The 18,388-nt window shown below is 37.5% G+C and overlaps 1 pseudogene; it reads left to right on the top strand.

The window, feature by feature from the left end:
• LOC136262012 (hepatocyte growth factor receptor-like) overlaps positions 1 to 18,388 on the top strand; it is a 27,232-nt pseudogene extending 8,844 nt beyond the window's left edge.

The following is an 18,388-nucleotide window of genomic DNA, read 5'->3' as shown; positions in this document are numbered from 1 at the left end:
TATACAAATACATACATGTATACATGCTCGTTTGATGTTTCTCCACATATGCTTAGATATGTACACATATGTGACCAGATTTTACAAAACCGATCCAAATTGCACATCAGGCAAAATCAAACTAACACCTCCAGTGGATAGTTACACTATTGTACTACTAGTTTTGATCCCAAACTACATGGGGTTGGTTTTAACAGATGTCTTTTCTGGGTGGTGTGGAGAGCTCGAATGGCAGTTTCTGGTCTTGTGAAGGGCCTGGCTTGACAAGAATCAGTGGTTTACTGGTGGATGACCTGATAATGTTGGCCAAACTTTTTTTTCTGTTGATTTTGCTGCATATGAGCCACTAGGAAGCTAGCACAGCCCTGTAATCTCGTGTCTGGACTTTAATCATGTACTGCCTCCTTTTTGAAGTCTATCACTTGCCCACCCCACCACCCCCACCCTCCTCCCCTTTGTAAGCATTCATGATACTACTTCGCTTGCTATCCTTGGCAAGTTATGCTGACTTGAATTCTTTAAAACCGTTTATCTTGAAACTTCTAATGTATGATTTGGATTGTTTTTCCAAAATCCAGTCACATATTTACACATTCATACATGCGTATACTGGCACTATATCAAAAAAATACATGTCATGAAAAGTACTATATGTGGAAAGTTTCATGTGGAAAGTTTGAAAAAATGCATAATTTGGCTAATTTTGGGGAGGCTGTGAGGTCAATTTACCATGTACTTGTTTCAGAGACCAGTCTTGTTACGATAGGGAACAGTCTTGTTACAATAATAATCTGATTAGTCATATATTGGGAGGTAGTCCTTGGAGGCTTTATTACAGACCAGTCACCTGAGAAGTCTTTGTAATATAGATATACTGGCTGGACTTTCTACCAGTATTACTGTAATCTTGTCCATTACTTATATACATCATTTATAGAATTTATAATACGTACAGTAGTTATATGTGTCATTTTTTGTACCATAATGAAATTTTATTGGTATAGACATTGTTATCATTAGGTTGCAGTGATGACAATAGGAGTATGGAGTACTCACTAGGACAGGAATTCATGACCACTAACTGTTGTCAGTGTTTGTGTGGTGATGGTGGGAATATTTCTTGTGACTTGTCTACCTGTGGATCATCATCATCACCACAGTGTGACCAATCTAGTAGTGGTTCTGGTGATTCAGGTATGTATTATCCTTAGTTGCATTACAATGTATTTTGTCGTTTAATTTGTCGTTGTTGTAGTGGTCAACTATTGTTTATATAGGGCTGGGAAATACATTGGCATTTACCATGGATGCATGTCATTGCATATTACAAAAACAAGAAAAAAATTAGGGATTTTATTAGTTAACAATCCCATTGTAAAACAGCAAGGGAGACGATACCCAACATACAAATTAAATCTCTAGAAATAACTCGGATCCCTGAGCTTATATACCATTTTTTCTGCAAGATTTCTGTATAGCACATGTACTACCAGGGTCATTAACCCAAATTTTATAAACAAATAAAGTTATAAAATTGCAGTCTAGTAACAACACATATGTATATTGTAGGAAATTGAACTCTATATAAAATACTTGCACTTACACGCACTTGTAAGTAGGTATAATTAAGAGCACCGTATTAATGTATTTGTGTATATGTCATCTGTTCATGTGGTTTATGATTATTACTTTGTGCTGTTCCTTCGTGGTGATGCAAGCAGTTACACTATGTCAAAAGTCATCCCACTTAGTGAGGCACTTAGTGAGGCACCCATTGAGGTTACACATTGATTTGTCAAAATTGCCCTCTAGATTAGTAGCAGTCCGGAGATACAAAATGTCTCCAACAGTCAGATTTGTCCAAGCTTAACATCCAAGTGGACTGCAGCACTGTTTATAGGTATGGAAGGCTCAGTGGATGTTCTACTGCACATTGTCATGACAGGCCATGATAATCCTCACTGTTGTTAATAATCTGGTCCCATCACTCAGAGGTGCACAGGAATAATGTTGATGCTATCATAAACATACTCAAATGCCACATAGATGGCCAAATTAATGAGTCTGTTGAGTGCCACAGTTTAAGAAGCCGCAGACAACAAACAGGCAAGAGTTGTGATGACTTCTTGGTGGCTCTTAGGAAACTGACAAAGACATGCAACTTTTGTTCTGACCAGTGTAGTGTGCACAAAAGGACATAAGAAACCAGATTGTTGAGAAGCTGATTGACAGAACACCATTAAACACTTGCTTTGACAGCAGGAGCCGACTGCCATTACTATATGTAGAGCACAAGAGGCCACAAAGAAGCAATGCCATTCAATCAAAGATGGCAACCTATAAGCATTCCTGGCCATCCAACAGTAAAGACAGCAGCTGCCATGCCCTGGGTGCAAATCCAAGCTGTTTATAGTTGGACGAGTATGTTTACCAGCTTATGACAAGACCTGTAGCAAAGTAGGGCACTTTGCCAGGGTATGCTAAGCACAACAGCCATGAGCACTCACCCAACCTGTGACCCCACAGCCACCAGGGACCCCGTCTGTGAAAGCAATCTAAATGCTATCCCAGACTAACACAACCACAGAACCCACCGCTTTTTGCCCTTAGACAAGCAGCCCACCATCAAGATGCACATTACAACTGCAAAATAAATGAAAATTCTGCTTATAAATAAACGTTTGTAATCTACCGATAAAAGTACTGGATTGTTCTGGAACATTTTATGTATGTTCTATTAGAAGTACTCAAAATATGTTAGAAGTAAATCATGCAATACAATACAATCTGCACAAAAACAGTCAAGCTGTGAAAAAAGGTGTGGCCTTAAAAAGCCTGGGTGAAAAAAGTTGTAAAATCAAAAGTGACAGCCAACAAATGGCTGCAATGATGTTAATGCTAATAAAATTTAATAATGGCTGTGGCTGTTTTTGTGTGGTATCACTTCTTTTTGTAATTGTAAGTTCCAAAGCCAGCCTATGATTGACCTTTATAATTCCTTTTAACGTTTCCCTTTACTATATACAGGAATCATCGAAGGCTGCATGGATATACGAAGAACTGAAATAAGATGAATTTTGAAGGTGTGTATACCCCAATGATAGCTGGGCAGATTCAACTCAAACTAGGGAATTGGAGATGTCCTACCCTGAGGAAGCTTCCAGTGCAGAAATGGTTAATTATACCGTTCAAGCACTATGGAGCTACGGATACATGAAAACTTTTTAATTTAAATTTTTTATTATTCCCAGGATTACCAGCACCCCTTGCCACCACCCTGACATCACAGAACTATACGATACTACTCCTTCTGAAGAGAGACAAGCTGAGAGCAAGTCTTCTGTAAAATACAGCACTGAGCAGCATGACCCACACCACCCCTAACTTTTACATTAATAAAACTCCTTCAGAAGTTTGCTTATCTTCCCAGAATCCTGAAGCATAAACATCTACATGAGCTCCATCCTCATTATTAGCTGTTGCATATCGAAGGCCAGGTATCACCTGTAAAGAGGCTGCAACGGATGCATGAAAATGGTGTTTTCTGGTTCCATAAAACAAGTATGTTGCCTGCCCACACTGGCTGTAATTGGCCGCACGGCACGGCTACTTTCATAATTTTTGTAGAATGTTCTAGGTTTACAGTTGTTTGGATTTTTTTCCTTGTAACTCAATGCGATTTCTTTTAAACCACAAAAGGTTTGAGCTATGATGGTTAACCTATATGCATTCCGATTTTAAGTTATTCCCATAAGTGGTTTACCCTGTAGGCACGACAACAAGTCGGTCTTTTTTAACACAAATGATCGTCTATAGCTCTATGAATACTAGTCAGATTTACACCAAACTTGGTACATGATGTGCCGCAATGCATTCGTAAAGTGTACCAAAGCTCAAGACAATTGAGATACACATTTGTGTTTTATAATGGTTTTTGTAAAGTGTGCGAAAAGAAGAATCTAAGCCCCCTAAGTCTCCCAAACGAAGAAGAAAAAACGAAGAAATTAAACCAAATTTTAAAGACTTATATTTCACAATTGCGTTAAGCAATCTTGGTATGTGGGGTCCTGAAGGTAGAGGGCATTTGCAGTATAAAATTGATTCAAATTTGAGAAGGGAGCACGGAGCTACGTATGCATGCAAACCGCATTTTGTTTCTTCCTGTAAATATACTCACGGTGTGGTGCGCCGGCTTTCTTGGCAGCACAACACACTACCGTGTGTCTTGATTATAAGTCTGTGTTCTTAATCATCATTGTGTCTATATATAAAAGAAGAAATGTGAATAAAAACATACCAAAAAGTCAGCCATAGACTGGTTTTGTGGCCTTATAAAGTATGAAAAGAAGTGAAATGCACACAAAAAAACAACCAAGCTGTGAAAAATGGTGTGGCTTTAAGAAACCTGGGTAAAAAAAATGTTGTGAAATCAAAGATGACAGCCAAGAAATGGCTACAATGATGTTAATGCTAATAATGGCTGCATGCATTGTTAAAATTTATTAGCATTAACATTATTGCAACCATTTCTTGGCCGCTACCTTTGAATTCACAACATTTTTTACCCAGGCTTTTTAAGGCCACACCATTAGCTTGGCTATTTTGTGTTGATACACATTACAACTGCAACCAATTGTGGTGACACCCAAGAATTGGAATGTGTGTAGCCAGTCACACCTTGACTGATTTGTCATCCATCAGAAGTACTAGTCACCCACACTAGCCAAAGCAGTGGCTGACATTGCCATGAGTGAAGCCAAAATATTCACATTTTTTCACAGTGCTTGATACACTAAAGGGATAATTGCCCCTCGATACCTCACCGCATTTTGGATGGTGCAAATACTTTCATGCTCTGTATGGCATATCAGAGCACTATAACTGTAGAATGACCATTTGGAGAAGCCTTTCAGGATTCAAATGTATCGTAGATGACTTTGTCATGCATGACAACAACATAAGTGACCATGAAGCCATGTGAAGCAGTTTCTGCAATACCGTGCTGACTGCAACATCTCCCTAAACACAGAGAAATGGCAGTTCTTCCAAATTCAGGTCATTTTTACCTATTTCCAACTGTTAGTACAAGGCCTTATAGTGAAGACACTATAGCAGAACATGATGTGCAACTTAATCCAGAAGTTTCTATTTCAAAAATACGGGCTTGAGCTCCATGATCTCCATTATACCAACACATTTTCTGGACTTAGGTGACAGAGCAGCATGCAAGACTCCCAGTACCAGAAGCTTCATAGTGTTATCCTCAATTGGTTCCCAGCCCACTGCCATCAATTGCCTGAGACTTGCAAGAAATTTTGGACTGTTAAGGAGCACCTCAGCAAAAATATTGGTGTGATTGTTTATGAATACATGTTACTGATCCTTATGGCCATGCGTCCTCAAGTACTAGCAGACCTTTCCGGTGCACATCAGGGCATGGTCAGTACTAAGCAGCAAGCACAACTGACTGTATGCTCGATAACAACATGGATAACATCATCGCAGCATGTCAACTCTGCCAAGAGCACCTGCCACCAAACTAAAAGGAAGCTATAGTATCCAAACCCAAACTGCTCCACCCATTCCAGAAGATTGCAACTGATTTCTGAACATGTATAATGGTAAACAATTTTCAATCATTGTTGACTGTTACCCTGACTGGCTGGATATCATACCAGTAGGCACCAACACCATAACACACCACCTCATTGCAGCACTATGGTCTACATTCTGCCATGCAGCAATTCCTGGCATCCTCTACTCAGACAGTGGGCCACAGTTTACTACTAAGGCATTTTCCACATTTGCTACACAATACGTCTTCACCCACCAGACATCCACAAATAGATACCCCTAGAAAAATGGAAAAGTAGAGACAGCAGTGAAGTCTATACTCACAGTATCCTAGGTTTATCGCCATCTCATAACAACAAGCTGTGCAGAACTGTCCTCAACACTCTCCCACAGGATGGGCTATATGGCCATCCCATTCAGGACACTCTGCCAGCACACCACCATTCCTTCTCACCATTATGGCAGCATTTCTCACAGAAGACAGATCAGCAAGTAACTCACACAATGCATCGATCCATGTACACCCACTCACAGGCATTGAGATTGGATTCACAGTAGTGTTTTAAAACCAACAGGCTAAACTTTTGAGACATTTATTGCAAAATTGTTATCATTGGACCTCACAGAAGGTATCATTTCAGAGCACAGAATAGATGGGTCCTGGCACGGAATTGACGCTTCTTGTGATATTGGTTCCCTACTTCTTATAATGACTCAGCAGAATCTACCTGCAAGTTGTCCAAACTTTCTAGTCAACCAGCCGCACACACTTCTCCCAGAAAACATGTTCTACTCAACCTCCACATTAGCAGCATCATTTATAATGGCCCCATAGAGCATCTCTGTTTCTGATTGAGGGACCCGAATTGGCTATGACAACATTATGTGCACTCCTCCACAACAATGCTGGGTAGGAGGTATAGAAAAAAAACTAAACTATAAGTATACAGAATACTTGTACTAGTGCATGCTTGTAACAGTAATTAAAAACACTGTATGAATGTATTAGTACATTATTTGTTATTATCATTGCCTTGTGCTTTTTCCTACTATAAGGCATTTCTGCTGTCATTGTGGTGATTGTGGTGGTACTGGTATTGATAGTTGTGACCTTACTGGTGGTGGTAATCATATTTTGTGCAATGAAGAAGAAAAAGAAGATGGAAGCAACAGTAACAAGGTATGTTTTGATAAATTATTTTCATTCTTTTAAAATGGGAAGTCAAGTACTATATATAAATGTGCCATCATAGACATAATAATGCTTACAGTGGTCCCGAACTTTCTGTTATCTGAACTGTGAAGTGGCTGTTCTATTAGAGTATTTTGCCTAAAGTGTATGTGTTTCAACTGAACTCTGTATATAAATGTATGGGCTTTGTTTATCCAAACTTTTCCATTATCTAAACACAGGTAGAGCCCAGTGAGTTTGGATAATGGAGGGACCACTGTTCAGAGATTGGAAATGGAAGTTGCAGTTATGGGTATCCATGTTTTGCCTACTAACTGATTTCGACCAGTCTCTCTCGTTGTGGAAAAATCTCACAATTGCATGACATAAATGATCAAAACAATAATTGATAATTGGAGTACACAACAAAAGACGTTACGAGTTGCCATACCTAATTTTGTGGGCAATACATGTACCAAACAGAAACTGAAAAAGCATTCTTGAACAAAATTGTGCTTTGGCTTAAAACATACTAAAAGTGACAGTTTTCCAATTACAACTGGACTAATGCATACATTTCTACAGCTTTTAATAGGCCAAACTTAAGCTTTGCTGGTTAGCTAGTGGTGTTTCAATGCAGTTGTACATGTATTACCTTTATTGCAAATGACATGGCCCAATACAACTCCAGTACTGCACTTTCAACTTTGAGTTTACTATGTATGCTCTAGTACCATAATACTTTCGTGAAAGTTTACTGTAATTCCTGTACAAAGCAGCCTTCCACACCGAGGAAGTACAGAAAAAGCACAGATATATAACTTCAAAGAAATTTATTGGCAAGTCTCTTATCAATTTTGCACTCTACTAACCAAACTTAAACTCTAACCATCCCTGATCTGAAGTTTGTGAGTTATTACTCACTTTTCTCCTATACAAAAAAAAACTACCATGGGGAGCATGTGTATCTTTCATGATATACTCTGGATACTAGAGCAGGCACTCGTAACTTTTGGAGGAATAATTTGTGAAATGTACTATATTTGCATGTTAAACATGTGCTTATAAATTACCACAAGAAGTTTATGCTAGAATAGCAATATCCATGCCCACTACATTTCCCAAGTGATATGAATACCAGTAGTAAATCAAATTGTTTGTTTTATTGAGAAAACAGCATTTCTGAGTCAGATGCAGCTATCATTATTATAGATGGTATAGGCACGTGCCTGGCAAAGCATTGAGTGTGCTGTGGTATTTTTGGGTTATTCTAATGGTCTTCTGCTAACAGGAAATATGTGTTTAATAGCCATGGTCACCTAATAACTGGAGTTTACGGTATACAGTATGTAGATTGAACTTCAGTACAGTCTAAAAATGCTCTTGTAGAACTATAACTGAACATGATGTCATATGACTTAGTGTATTTTTAAAGTGTTGTTCAATGCACCTATAATGTTATCATTCTTCTTATGACAACTTTAGCTACAGGACGTACGGAAATTTTACTATCGAACATCTTGGGAATGGTGGATCTTTGAGTGTATATGTAGAAGTTCGAATTCACAACTGTTTCTTGCCAATGGCGAGTGTAAAATTGGATGGCTGTAGGTTCGAGGCTGCCCAGGTCCAGTCATGGAGTTTTTTCTTCTTTCTGCACCTTTTCAAACGTACTTTAGTATAACAGCATTTGTGCTGTAAAGCCTTAATAAAAAATAATGCATATCTGAACTACACTTACTTTTAAGTACGTATTGTGGAATTCTTATGTTAATTTCTGAAGGTCAGAAGGTGTGTACTCTGAAGAATGTAATGGTCTTGTGTGTTGGATGTATTCTGCTTTTCTATATATGTAATGATCATAATAGGGTATCAAGACACACGGTAGTGTGTCGTGCAGCCCAAGAAGCCGGAGCGCAACACCCGTGAGTATATTGACAGGAAGAAAGAAAACGCGATTTTCGAACCTCTGTAGCTCTGTGCCGCCTTATCGAAACAAGACAATTTTTGCTGTGTACACGCCTGCAACTTCAGTACTCTACATACCAAATTTGAGCAAAATCACTTCAACTGTTTCCGAGATATGCGACTTCAAAAATTGGCTTAGTTTCTTAGTTTTTTTCTTTTTGTTTTCTTTTTCTTTGTCTTTTCATAACCTTACATAATCTGCCATAAAACGCGAACTCCATATCCGATTGCCTTCAAATTTGGCACACAGAAGGGGGGGTATAAAGGCACATCTTAGTACCAAGTTTGGCTGGAGTACGATAAACAGGCAAAGAGTTATTAGCGATTATTCACAAAAAATAACATCAATATGTTGTCACGCCTACAGGGTAAGCCACTTACGGGAAGAAGCTGAAAATCGGTGGGTAAATAGGTCAACTATTGAACCTCCAACCTTTTGTGGTTTGAAAGAAATCGAGCTAAAGACCACAAAGATACAACAAAACAACCAACAGTGTGTAACAATTATGCAATCAAGATTAGCTAATAAAAAATGACTATTTACCAGAGAAACCGCTTGGAGTAATGCTTTGAAAATCACTGTACAGATGGAGTAATCATCTTAGAAAGGCTCTTCAATGGTGTAGAAGAATCAGACTTAAAACCACGGAGTTATGACATGACAAACATGACATCCAACTTGGTGTAGCAAGTGCGAGATCGAGATACTCTAATAGATCAGTCATCCTACTAGAGCAATCACCTGAAGAGAATTCAAAGAGATCAGCTAGAAACAAGTAACCCATATAGAGATCAGCTACAAACAATTCACTCTGTAGAGAGATCAGCTTGAAGAAGTTACTTTGTAGAGAGAGTCCAGCTACGAAAAGATCACCCTGTAGAGAGTTCAGCTACAAGAAGTCACCCTGTAGAGAATTCAGCTACAAACAAATCGCCCTGTGGAGAGTTTAGCTACAAACAGATCTCCCTGTAGAGAGATCAGCTAGAAGAAGTTACCTTGTGGAGAGTTCAGCTACAAACAAATCACCCTGTAGATGGTTCAACTGGAAACAAGTTATCCTGTAGAGAGATCAGCTAGAAGGATCAATATAATATGTATTTTATATATATATATATAATTTGTACATTACTGATAAAATCAGAAATATTTAAAGTATTTAACATCTGCTTCATCTTTTCTTCTTCCTGTGGTAAAGAAATAAAGATAGGTTTAAAAAGCCCCAAAGCCAGCCATAGGCCAGCTTTGGGGTATGCAAATACAAAAAGAAGTGAAATCTAATCCAAAACAGCCAAGCTGTAAAAAGTGTGCGGCCCTCAAAAAGGCTATGGTGAAAAAAGATGTGAAATCCAAGGTGGCAGCCAAGAAATGGCTGTGATGGTAGGTTAATGGTAAAAATTTTAATAACGACAATTCAGGTGAATTTTGTTGCCACTTGGTAAATTGGCACCAAATTCACCTGAATTGTCGTTATTAAAATTTTTACCATTAACCTACCATCACTGAAATTTCTTGGGTGCCACCTTGGATTTCACATCTTTTTTCACCATAGCCTTTTTGAGGGCCGCACACTTTTTTACAGCTTGGCTGTTTTGGATTAGATATATTTATATATACAAATTATGTAGGTTTATACTGGGTATCAAGAATTAAATTACATTGTTTAGTCTGAGTCATTTGTGTTAAATACTTAATAAAAAAATGTTACAATATTATTTTCTCATACGTACATTGCAGTTCACAGCCTTTCAATCCAATAACCTTTAATAACCATACTCTTAGTACTGTCAAAAATGAAAAAGTGTTATTGAGTGCTATGAATTTTCCTTTGTCTGGGGAGATTTTCAATATAACAACTGAGGGCTTTGAGAACAAAGTTGATGAAGATGATCTTGAAGATACAGATGCTTTTGCGAGACACGAAGATTCCATTAGTAAAGGTAATGTATTACAGAATTTGGTACCACACCTGCTTGTTTTTGTTTTTGTTTTTATCATAAATTTATGCACTTAGTAAGTATATTAGCTATTTTACATGTACAGTGTTTATTGAAGCTAATAGGTAGCTGTATGTGACTGGCTGAGCACTCACTGCACACACGCACTCACACACACACACACACACACACACACGCACACACACACACATACACATGCATACTCACACACACGCACACACACACACACACACGCACACACACACACGCACACACACACACACACACACTCACACTCACACTAAAAATAAAGAAAAGTATTTAGCTGCTGTGCTAGCATAGTCACGCCTATCTCATGAACCAGCACTGGGACACCTGTGCAATACTCAGGTGCTAGGAGTCAGTGCAGGCAAATCCTCTTAGGGCAAGACTAGTAACCCGCAGGAGGCTGTACCATGTCCCACATTTGAAGGTGTGGGCACCCAAAGTCCCACCTGGACTCTTTCATCTGCTGTGTGACACATGGAAAATTGCCATTTGCTTTCCCAGTTAATACCATGTAACCATTGATGTTATAGCTGGGTGGGCTGCTTACCAGGCCACTAGGTCCCCATTTAAACAGCTGGGTAGACTGGAGCATTGTGAGTAAAGTTTCTTACTCAAGGAAACGACAACAACACCAATTTGACATCACCGAGCATCGAACTGGGAACCTTTTGATTACCAGGCTGATGCTCTAACCACTTGGTTATGCTGCTTCACACACACACACACACACACACACACACACACACACACACACACACACACACACACACACACACACACACACACACACACACACACACACACACACACACACACACACACACACACACACACATGCACACACACACACGCACACACACACACACACACACACAACACACACACACATGCACACACACACGCACACACACACACACAACACACACACACACAACACACACGCACAACCCACACACAACACACACACACACATACGTGCACACGCACATGTGCACATGATGCACACAAACACACACATACACACACTTATTTTCACAGTGTGCTTCCCCTTCCTTGTTCAGGGTGCTTTTCTTGCTAGGGTTTATATGAGCCTGTGGTGACTGTAAAATAATGCTTTGGAGGCGTGGTATGCCTGTGGAAGGAAGTAGGATTTCTAGGAAGTAAGAGTAACACAAAAATTTGAAAATGTTGTGAGGTCCCATGTTGGTCTCTGGCTTCCATTGTCTTTCTTGTCCATTTTCACATGTTATTAGAATGCTTGAGTATAGACAGTTAACAACTGCACTAAAAAAACTATCAGAGAAAAACAAGGGATGGGTAGTTTGGATAGTTTACACACACTTTACTTGTGTTGTCAATTTCATGCGCATACTACAAGCCATTGGGAAAACTGCAGTTTCTGTATAATATACAAATAAGAAAATGGTGAGTTTTTACGTAGCTGGTCACATATGCTATATGTATGTGTACATCTCTTACTTTAATCACTTACTTTGCTTACAGATGAGATAAAAGAGTCTCTACCACATTCAGCTTCTCATACACTATTGGATGATTTACTCACAAGCTGTAGAGAAGAAGAATTTAAGCCAACAGTAGAAATAATAACTAAAGCCATGATTGATCATAGATTAGAAGAATTTATGATATCATGTGACAGTTTAACCATTCTTAAAGGTCTTGGAGAAGGTGAGAAGACACACATGGCATGTATGGTACTGATGTTAAATTGGTGTTCCTCAAATCCGCTTACACTTACTGTGTACTGTGCATAAATCCTTTTACTGGGAATTTGTAATTCCATTTACATTGCTTTTACCAAACAATTAAATTAATGTATTTTTGTGTGTGTTGAGTAGGTGCTTTTGGAAAGGTGTTTCAGGGACACTTTAAGGATGATGATAATACTGATGTAGAAGTTGCAGTAAAAACAATGAAAGGTAAAATTTACAAGTATCCCTGTGCCACAAATCAAGTAAACACTATATATATTCATCGTAATGAGGCATCTTAACAATTGCTTTATGAATTTTAATCCTGCAGTTGTTATTTTGCCCAAAGATAAGAATAAGAAGTGTCGCACTGTGAAGGGCTCACTCCTATTTTACTACTAGTTAACCTGTAACATTATAGACAATCACAACACATTTTTACTTACTTTATTTATTTATTATTAATACTGTGCAGACCTCCATTAGGGAGTATAAAGCACAGATACATGCAAGAAAACAAAATGTACAACATTTTAGACTATATAGCTGGATTAATACAAAAATAGTCTACAATCCTTTTCTGAAAGTCATCTACTTGTTTTATATACAAGACCTTTGTATCACTGAAGTCATCATAGCAAAAGTCATTTAATCATATCATAGCTCACGTTATGCGGCCAGTTTAGTAACTAATACGTGCCATTTCAATTATGTAACACTCATTTAAGTTTACCAGAACAATGCCTTAAATGGAGATGAATGGTATTGTAAAGGTATGAGAACATGAGTATTTACAAAAGTGTAGTGCGGTACCACTGATTGAAATTTTTCTAGAAATATGGATATAATCCTTCAAATAGTAGTAGTACTGTACTGAGGTACTATTCAAGGGTGCGGCGATAACCCTGATTCAGTTAGGCTGATTTTGTGATGATTGCCACCCACCAATTACCAGACATGTAATGAGTGAAAGGTTTAGACTGTTTTTGGAAGAAATTGGTTCATTTCAAAAGTACTTACAATAATTTTGATATTACATACGTCTTATAACATGTTGGGTTATTATTTATTTAGACTGTAGCAGCATGGATGACCTAAATCTGTTTATTTCTGAAAGTGTTATCATGAAAGATTTCAAACACAGAAATGTTCTTGGACTAGTTGGAGTGTCAGTTGGAGTAGAAGAAGATAAAGCAGTTCCATATATTATTATACCATTCATGGCAAATGGAGACTTAAAGGGATATCTGAAAGACAAACGAACAGCAGCAGGAAGAGATGTGAAGGCATTGTTTAAAGTATGTATGTGTAGCCAGATTCTGTCTTCCTGCAGTAGTTTTGGTTCAGTATCATGAATTACAGAACTTTGTGTGGGCGAGATCAAAGGAAAAGGTGTACTTTAAACTTCATACAGTACACTTTAGGGTAAACAGTGCTTTATTACTCTTTGTGGGCAATAAAGCACAGTTTCCCACATGCTTTAGTGCAGACTAATAGCCCACAGCGCTCATGCCAGTATGACTAATCACCCAAGCCGGTGAACACTGATGACCCTCGCCACGCTGAGTGGTCAGTCACCCCAGCCAATATGAGCTCTACCACTGGATTGCTTTATAGACATACCTAAATGCTTCGAAGATGGGTGGGAGAAGGTAACGTTGCTGTTACGCTTGTTAACGTAAGCGTACAAGTTCTGGAGATACCACGGAAATACTTCACCATGTGTCACAATAGAATTGATTGTGGGTTGTGACCAAAGCCTGCCAAAATACGCGATGAACGTCTACTATGCCAAACTATGGTAAACTATGCGTGAGTTACTTTGTTAAACTAGTTTGTGTGCATTCAGGCTACTAATAATTCGTGCAACGCATGTTAATTACAAGTCCTAGTGTATGGTGAAGCCACACAACTAGAAAGTTCCATAAATCATTTAAAGCATTGCCTTGCTCGTGCTATATGAAAAATAAAGCACTCGGCACTTGGCCTCGATGCTAATAAAGCACGAGGCAAATCGGATATACTGTATATAGCACTCGCGGCAATGCTTTAACATATACGTATGGAGAAGTATTATTACAAACTGTTTCAAATATCAATTTACGCGATCGTTACATATAATAAATCCCAAATTCTGCATAACTTTTAGATCACACCTTCTATCAACAAAAAAGTGAAAGTGGATTAATTGCAGAGGTGATTTATGGGGCTACATAGCTAACAGAACTAATAACAAATCAGATGATGCTACACTGTTAATATTTTTGAGTTACATGGTTTGTTATAGATTTATAATAGCTTTAACACATTAATTGTATGACCGAAGTAAGTTTGGGTCTACAAAGTAATGTACTGTTGCAGCTCAGGTGTGGAGAAACTCCTTACAGTGTTTTTTATTGCTGTAAAACTTACTAATATTATTTCATGCAAAGTTAATTATATGTTTCTGGTCCTACCAACTCCCCAAAATCACAGGTGACCATGTAGACTTTTTTTTTTTTTGCTTTGATGTGGTGCACTACATTTGACATACATGGAATCATAGGAGTAAAAGTTGAGGTATAAGTTAGTGCATGTTGATAAGAATGTATGGTGATTGCACAATTCATTCAGCAAAATATGACCAGGCAGGGAACCAGAAGCATATAATTAAACTTTCTATGGCCTTATATATATGTGACCTGATTTTGGAAAATCAATCCAAATCGCACATTAATAAAATTGAGATATGAGCAAAAACAGTTTTTCCGAAAAACCATTATTTAGAATTTTTTTTTGCCCAAAAGCTTTCCTTGGAGATTAAAAAATATAGAAAAAAATTAGCTACGATTCACCATTGAATTTTGGAGCAAATACAGTAATAATTGCTGTAATTGTTATAATTACTTTTTGCAGGAACTAAACTGCTTAACACTGGTCAAGATGTGTTGTGATATTTGTAATGGGATGAAATACCTTGCTTCAATCAAATTTGTCCATCGAGATTTGGCTGCAAGAAATTGCATGTAAGTTAAATTATTCTTATGTGATAATTATCACTTGTTGTAATGATTGCAAAAGCATAGAAAAAAATATCGGAGAACTACAGGACGCATTCTAAGTGCTACCAAAAATATATTGCCCTTAATTGCATTGTTCTATTTGGTATTTCATGTGACTCTCAATAGTTACAATACAAAGCTGAAAAATAACGGGATGTGTTAGATATTCACATCATGTTTCACATAAGCTCCAAGGCAGTGTATTTTTTTGTACAAAATGCTTGAGTTCTGGGTGAAATTAATAAGTCATGGTTTGGTTCATGCAGCTTCACCTAACTTATCATGTACTCTTTCTATAATGGAACAATGATGCTTCACTGAATTAGACATGTTACCTACCTCAATATACCAAAATTTGCTTTATAGTGGTACTTAAGGCATGTCCAACCTCCTCTGGGAAAACTATACAGTACTAAATTTCAACCATTTTATCTTGAGATTTGAAATCATTATAATATTATGTGGATAATGAAATAGTATCATGGAATGATTTGAAGGAAGAAATTTTTGTACTGATGGTTGTTTAAAGGCAAGATAGTCTTTTCCAGCACTGCACGCCACAACTACATAGTACTCGAAGACTTTTTTTTTTAAAGTGACATCTAATTGTGATATAGAGGAATGTGCTATTATCATGATAGCTATTTTTGCCATGATAAATCATACTTGTGGGTTTAACATTAAGTGTGTATCACCACTATTGCACAGGTACATAGCTAGTAGCTACTAGATACGCAACTAGTGTATCTTATACAGTAGTGCTGTCGTTTATTAAATCTGCCATATCAATTAGCAATGTTTAAAGCAGAAGTCTTTACCACAAAAAGGTGGATATGCATCTCACATTCATATAGCTACTTCAGTCTTTCTTATAATAGGGTTGACAAAGACTTGGTGATCAAAGTCGCAGATTTTGGACTTGCAAGAGATATTTATGCTGATGAATACTACAGATTAGGACATGCAGCTAAAGTACCTATTAAATGGATGCCACTAGAGAGTATATATGACAGATACTATAACCAGATACTATAACCAGAAGACAGATGTGGTATGTATGTAATGTGCTGTGTTGTAACTAGTTTTGTTTTTTGCTTCTGGTTATAAACAAAGCAAATTAACATATTATGTTCTTTGACTTCTTTGGCATTTTGATAAAACATATTTCTTTTACATATTATGATAGTACATCAAATAGAATGTTTTATTTTTTCTAGTGGGCATTTGGAGTTGTTTGCTGGGAAGTGTTCAGTCTGGGAAGGATACCATATGGTGGCTTGGACAACCAGAATCTACCTGAGTATCTTGAATCAGGAAGGAGACTGTCAAAACCAGCTCTTTGCAGTGAAGAAATGTATGCATTTATACATATTGAGTACCACACTGTTAGGAAATTTTGTCTGAGAATTAGTCAATGTTTGACAGATGTCCCCACAATAATAAATGTGACCGGATCTGCGAAAAGGGGTCTTATAGCCTTTCCAATTGCATGTACTTGGCAAGACTTGTAAGTATGGTACCAGCTTGAAATTTGGTCACTTTACACTCCTAGCATGGCACTATTCCTTGTTGTAATTGTAAGACAATAAGTGAAACACATAATGAGTTATGACTCGTCAAACTTGGAAATTTGGAAAGACTATAAGACACCTTTTTGCAGATCCAGTCACAAATACTGTTGAAGTGTGCTAATCAGTGTTCTATTTTTAGAAAGCATAGTGTTATGATAGTGGTAGATATCAGCATTGGATCCAGGGGGTTCAAAGGGTTCCATGGAACCCCCTTTTTTGGAAGAGCCATAAATTACTTGGAAGTTTCTTTTTAACTTAGTGAACCAAATTCAAGTGATCTTTCAATTGTTGCAATTACTTATAGTGGCAAAAACACTCATTTTACCTCACTTCTATACTGCAAATAATTGTTATCCCAGCATCTTCATATCCAATAAGCCCCCCATAAAAATTATTGTTATAATGTTACGACACTGTGGCTAATTCTAAATGCTAAGATTTAACAATGAAACATTGCTGGAGAGTGATTATATGAAATATTACTACTAGGTAGCTGGATTAATTGCCAGGCTGGAGAGTAGAACCCCCTTTTTTAAGCCCTGGGTGCATTTTATAGCAGTGAGAGTGTTACTAAACTAACATAGAGTATAGACCTTATTCATTTAGAACAGCAAGCGCCTTCTGATGTCACGCGAAGCCATACAAGGGTCCGTATTTACCATGGTGATGGCTTTTTGGATGCCATTTTGAGTTCTAAAACTGGGCGAGCACAATGGTTGCTATCATGTTACCATAGTTATAATACTGCAAATGGTGAATTTGGTGGAGAATTGTGATGTTACTGTGGTTTTGGTACTGCAAATGGCGAATATTGGCGGACAACTCCTTTGCAACAAGTTATAAATGCTATGAAATTAATCCAGTGAATAAGGTCTATAGAATAATTTATACTATTGAAGACTGTTCTGCTATAAACTTGTAAAAAAATGCATTTCTGTCTATGATTATGCATGTGGGTTCTCATTGCACTTACGCACTTCAACATTTGAGCTACACACGTATGTACATGCATACCATTCATTGAAGATCATTATTATTATTATTATTATTTATTGTAGCTTTGAGATTATGTCAAGTTGCTGGCAGTTGAATAACAGTGATAGACCAGCATTTTCTACACTAGCTGAACAACTTGAACAACATTATTCTGATGTAATGGAATCTAACCCATCTGATTCCTCTTCACCTTACCACAACCTGTTTGATGAGACTGCTTATGTGAATTGGAAGCCTGAGTAAACACTGGTTTAAGTTGAATTGAGTGTCAAATATTTATATATTTTTCTTCATGTTTTGTACATATGTACAGTGTAGCTAGCTAATAAATAAGTCCACTAAATTAATGATTTTATTAATGTGTCAAGTAAA

Source organism: Dysidea avara, chromosome 7 (assembly GCF_963678975.1).
Source record: "Dysidea avara chromosome 7, odDysAvar1.4, whole genome shotgun sequence".
NCBI lineage: Eukaryota > Metazoa > Porifera > Demospongiae > Dictyoceratida > Dysideidae > Dysidea > Dysidea avara.
Note: the sequence above shows the minus strand (reverse complement) of the source record. Positions and strands in the feature narration are given on the sequence as shown.